We start from the raw sequence: 6,000 nt of genomic DNA on the forward strand, positions 1-6,000 counted from the left end.
GCCAGGATCCAAGATTGATGAAGTACATAATAGATATGCCAGATTCACTCCCCCTTGTGACTTTAACACGCGTCACACCACATCGTTACAGAAATGAAACCGCTCTGTCTTGCGTGCCCGGCTAGCGGTGCGCTGGTGAGCCCATCCGTGGCTCTTCGTTGGGTTTCGTCTTTTAGCACCCGCGCTTGCTTGCTCGACTGCGTGCCAGCCTTCTTCCCGGTTCCGGTCATTTTCTGGCCAAGCCTTTATGAACAGGGGGTGGAATTCAGGGCGATATGTGAATGCTTTGGTGGTGTGTTTGCCGGTGTAGGCCTGTTCTGACTGGGTAAATACTAGGCTATTGCAGCAAAGCTCCATTGGATTATGTCGGCTTCTGCCGCTTACTGTGCTTTTTCCTGCATTATCATCAACATCTAGCGGATTAGCGCAATTTATTGAGGTATTTCCCCACTGTAGTTGGTTGCAAACTAACTCCAGGTTCCTTGGGGGGTTTGGGACGTTCAGATTACCTTTGCATCTCATAATTGTCAACTATCCGGTTACTTAGTGGAAACTCTCAGTCACGGCCTGTTAGGATCCCACCCAGGACACGAAGCTGCAGTCTTTCGGGTTACGTGCCTGCTTCCTGATCCCGTTCCTGACTCGTCATGGCCTGAGAGATGAAGCTGAGGGTTTTTTTTCGGTCTGTATAGCATCAGGCAGGTTTTTTCGACGCCGTGCTCCGTCACGCGATCTTCCCTCCTATTCTGACGTGCGGTCGATGCGACATTCCACGCCACTCTAATGTGTCCTCGGTTCAAGCTGGTAGGTGCAACGTAGCGTTTAATGGGCCTGGGGGGAAACTGGGATGCAGCCAGGCACCAGCTGACTCGCTAAAGCCGGCCGGTTGGTGAGGATGGGGCGGACGCTGCGCTTTTTAATGACGACCACAGGGGGCGCCGTACTCGCCTTATCTTTAGAACCTTCTTCTCTCATCAGGGCTTATCGTATTTTTCCAGGTTCCTGTTAAGCTTCTGTTTGCATAGCACGTATCATAATTAATCGACACGGAAAACAGGTCCGTTAGACGTTCCCTAGTCTCTGCGTTAGTTCGTGCTCATAACAGCTAGCAATGTAAGACAAAGTTCCCACTGCGTTATCTTTTCTTTCCCCTGGGTTAATGGCTGCAAATGTCGGTCTTACCGCGATGCTATGTCAAACCCGTATCTGTGCCACAGAGGCCTAACGCACGGTGTTTGGAGAAACCATCCTCACTCTTCATCCCAGTGACGGGCTGGGGGGAGCCGGCTCAGCGAATAGCGAGCGGGAAATAATTAGACACGGAAAACCGATTAATTTATTATTTCAAATGTTGCCGCAGTTCATGCATTGAGGCAAAAAGATAGGATCGTTTGAATCATGGATCATTTGAATTTTGCAGGAGTTATTTTTGAATTTGCAGCAGATTAAATGTATGGCATTTTACATTTGAATTCAATGTACTGAGCGGTAAATATCTTTTGACTGTCTGCATGGATTAATTCAATTCCCTTGTTGCTCATTTGAAGGTTAATAACTTTACCCCAAGGTAATTTCTCTTTAGTGTGAAATAAGGAGTTTAGCACAAGAATTGTGCATCATTCCAGCTGTAGTTGTGCTTTTTTTAATCGGGATTTTCCGTATAGATTCTTCTGCTGGTATTAAATGACTCGTCCTGAATGCATTTCTCAGAAAGCACCCCTGTCGCTGCAAGAGAGAGGCCTCGGAAAGCTGTCTCAGCCTTTTTTTGTTTGTAATATGCAATCATCTGTAATCAACTTTGCAGAAGATAGTACGATATTCATAAAATGGGTGGGGGGGGGGGCAGATCTCCACGGTGGCACATGTCATGTGCTTCGGGTGGGCGGGGCCTGGCTCGTTTCGGCAGCCACAAATCCTGCCCCTGTGACACTCAGGAGTTCCTGGCATGTTATCCAAGTGGCGCCATATACTGCCATCCGAAATGTCTGCTTCGTATCGCGGGGTCAGTCTCTCCTGTAAAGTGTGTGTCAGCTCGGCTCAACCCTTTGATTAGGTTAATGAAACCCTTAGAAGGTGAGGGTTTTAGCCTCTTCGTAAAAGCGCGAGTCCTGTTCCAGAAATTGCCGCCGAATGATATCACGTTTCAGACCGTGATTATGTTGTCAGCGTGCTCTGATTATGATGAGCGAGGACCGAGGCTGCCCATCAAAGCTGAGCCGAGGCAGGAGATGCGAGAGAAGGGCAGGATCAATCTAGGTCAGTGTTTCCCAGTCCAGTCCTTGGGGACCCACAGACAGTGAATGTTTTTGCTCCCTCCCAGCTCCCTATGGGGAGCAAAAACATGGACTGTCTGGCAGAGAGTTCAGAGGGTGCAAAAACATGGACCGGCTTTGGCTCCCCGAGGAGCAGATTGGGAAACACTGATCTAGGTTATAAAACTGAGGGCAACAGCTCTTCTTCACGCCTTACTGCCCGCCATGCCACTGTGGACTCCACTGTTCCTCTTAAATGACTTGTCTACAGTGCTCTGTTGAAGTAGAAAGGGGCACCTCCTCAAACCATGATCTTAAAATCCCAATGCCAGCACAACCAGTGAGCAGGTCCTTGCCGGACTCCACTTTCAACACGCGCCGTCGGTGTTTTGTAGCCGAAGGGTGTTAAACGCTTCACAGCTGAAGTGGGCGTAGGCTGACGTTCTTGCAACTCCCTGCTCTCGTTCGAGCCATTCTCTTGTTTATGTGTACACCCTGACCCCTGGGTTTCCTCTGCAGGAGTGGACAAATTAGCACTGTTCGTGAGGCCACGTGCATTTTAAGGGATGCGTGACGGAGGTGCCAGGCAGCCGGTGTCTCGCCGACACACTGACAACCGCGTGCGCAAGGACACACGTGGATCTCGGTGTAGGTCTCGCTTCGCGTCTCCGTCGAGCTGTCGGGTCGGGTGTCGGCACTGTGCCGTTCCGCCTGCGCTCGGTGCAATGGGGCTGTCAGAGCGGTGGACTGAGACGTCGGGGGATCCGGGCCGGGGACACAGCTAATCAAGCGGGTGTTACTCAGAAAAAAATGTTCTCGGCTGACAAGCACACACAGCAGCGCAGTGCCTTTGAAGTTCCAGATTTTTCGAAATCTCACTGCGAAAAAGCTTACTGAAGATACCAAAGCAAGACACTATTCAAACAAGGAAGCCTGTCATGAATTTTCTAGAAAGAGCTCCTAAGCAGCTCGTCCTGATGGACAGCCTTCGATGACTTTGGGTTCCAGTCACTGTTTAACTGTGGACCCAAAAGTGTGCACTTTCTGTGTAGCTAAGGGGGGTGGGGGAGGGGGGTTGGGAGGTGTCAGCCATCTCCCACCTGTAACCAAGAGAAACCCAAACAGAGAGAGGACAGAACCCAGCTCTCCATGCTGTCCTCGTACCCCTGATTCCAGCAGAGCCTTGCTCCATTCCCGGGGATTTTCTTTGTTGATGGTTAAGCCTCCTTTCACGCAAATGTGCACAAATTGCACAAATTAGTGTTCCTGGATCACCTTAAAATTGCATGTCTTCGGATGAATTTAAAGCACCTAGGGGATACCCAGAGAACCAGGAAACGCGCACACGCACAGATCTAGGCCGAAACCATGCCTGCAGCCCTGGGAACAGCACCACCCATAGAGCCACATAGCACCCTTTTGCAGGAAAAAAAAATGTAGCCCTCTTAACCACCCAGAGGACTTTCCTCCTGCTGAGGCTAAATTTAATCCATCAGCACTGAGTCAAAAGCAGAGTTTCTCTGAGTTAATTCCTCACCTCCTCTAGTGCTCACCCCATTCTCTTAAAACCACATCGCTATCCCTAAATCCAGTCTCATTAATAGTCTGCTGTATTAAAACGTAAATCTCAAATTTCCATCACACTTCATAGTCTTAGCCAAATTGCTAACGGATGAGGCTTTCCTGCGTTCCTGTCCTTAATTCTGGGTTTAAATGGTTGATTAAGCGGCCATGACTCAAGCCCTTGATGAACGTATGGGTTAAACGCTTTCGGTGATTGCTCGGCCAGTCTTCCCATTCTAATTGAAATCCCAATGTGCACCTACTGCATATTAATTAAAATACAGAGGTTAAAGGCCTATGGGGATACCATTTAAGTTCTCATTAAATTTTAATAACATTACTTAATTATTATTATCATGTTGTGAATCACATTGTGGGATAAATAAGATGATTAAGTGGATGTCTTCTTGAGAGCAATAATAAGTTGTTAATGCATGTTATTGAAATACATATTTTGCATCTTTTATAATTTTTTTTTTCCATCTCCTATATTCTAATTTGGGGTTATTTTTTCCCAGAACCATTAGTAATAAAGTAACCCTAATTGATATATTGTACCCAGTAAGCAGAAAGAATGTATTGTGTTGTTGTGTTGTGCGAATGACGGGCATGATGCATTGTCATAATCTGTGACTGTCGGGGGGGGGCTCTCCCATATGGAAAGCTGTGTGAAAACCCAGCCCCCAGCCCCCTGCCCCCCACAACCCACATCCACACACGATAGCGTCGGTAAAGTAGGCTGCTCCTTTCCCAGCTGACATCATTCACCTTGGAGTTTGACTAATGACATGGCGTCACCCCACTCGAAGTCCCAGACTCCTGCTATTTGTTTCCCTGACTCGGCTCCTTCAGCAGCAGGGCAACTGCCGCCAGCTTCTGGCCAACCCTCGGAACACAGGGCCGGGGCAGGTTTACAGGAACGCGGGGGGGGGAGCCGGGACACTCCAGGGGCGATCCAGTGCCGTTCGTATCCAGAAATACGTTGCTGCTATAAATCACTGCCCGTGGCCTGGACGTGAGGACGTTACCCACATGGATCGAGGTGTGACATCATCGGATCGTCCATCACTATGAAACTTCCGGAAGGTTCCATTTGCTGGCTGGGCAATGCCTACTGCTTCACCTCTGTTCCCATGAGGGCCTTCTCTCATATTTTTTCTCTTGCCTTGTTATCCACAGGCTGGAGCACACATTGTCGAATTAGATGGTTTTTGCCGAATTGCGATCGGCGCATCAGACAGTCGCTTTTATGTGACCGATGTGATGCGTTGTTTCCGGGAGCCAGGATGGAGGGTCAAAGGCGTACCTGCCCGCCGCCTCCTGGGAGCTCTTCAGGGAGAAATGGCAGCTGCCCTGGGGGAAATCAGCACTCAATCAGCAGGAGTTCCTCTGGTACAATACAGACACCATCCTGTTTGATGTCCCCTGTCTCTTCATGTGTTGTGTGGCCTTTAATGTCCAGAGTGATACAGTCCTCAGTGAACTTCAGTGATGATTCTGCCTCCTGCCTTTAGAGAGAGCTAACCCTGCAGCTGGCCAGCAATCTGTGTGTGTGTGTGTGTGTGTGTGTCTGCATCTGTGTCTGTGTGTTTGTGTGTATGTGTGTGTGTCTGTGTGTGTGTCTGTGTGTGTGTCTGTTTATGTGTGTCTGTGTGATTGTGTGTGTCTCTGCATCTGTGTGTCTGTGCGTGTGTGTGTGTGTGTGTCTGCATGTTTGTGAATGTGTGTGTGTCTGTGTATGTCTGTGTGTGTGTGTGTCTGTTTATGTATGTATGCCTGTGTGTTTGTGTGTGTATGTGTCTGTGTGTGACCATTTCTTCGGTCCCCATAAGGGATAATAAATATAAAATAAAAATTTGTAACTGCAATTAAAAAACTAAAAATGCCAAAAATATTTTGTTTGGTTACTTATGGTTGATGTTAGGGTTAGGTAGAGCTTAAGGGTGTCGTGACTGGGATTATGGTTTTTCCCATAGAAATGAATGGAAATAAATCTCATTTAGATAGGAAGAACAACTTGCGTGTGTGTGTGTTTTTGATGGGGTGAGTCTGTATCTGCAGGTGAATTTGTACCTCCCAGTGTGTACACTTGTGTAATTCGACCTACATGCCTGGTAATTAGACATTCTCAGAGTGTATCCATACTGTAATGCTTCTGTCAGGTTTTAAAGTAATAGCAATAACA

This window comes from Brienomyrus brachyistius, chromosome 12 (assembly GCF_023856365.1).
Source record: "Brienomyrus brachyistius isolate T26 chromosome 12, BBRACH_0.4, whole genome shotgun sequence".
Taxonomy (NCBI): Eukaryota; Metazoa; Chordata; class Actinopteri; order Osteoglossiformes; family Mormyridae; genus Brienomyrus; species Brienomyrus brachyistius.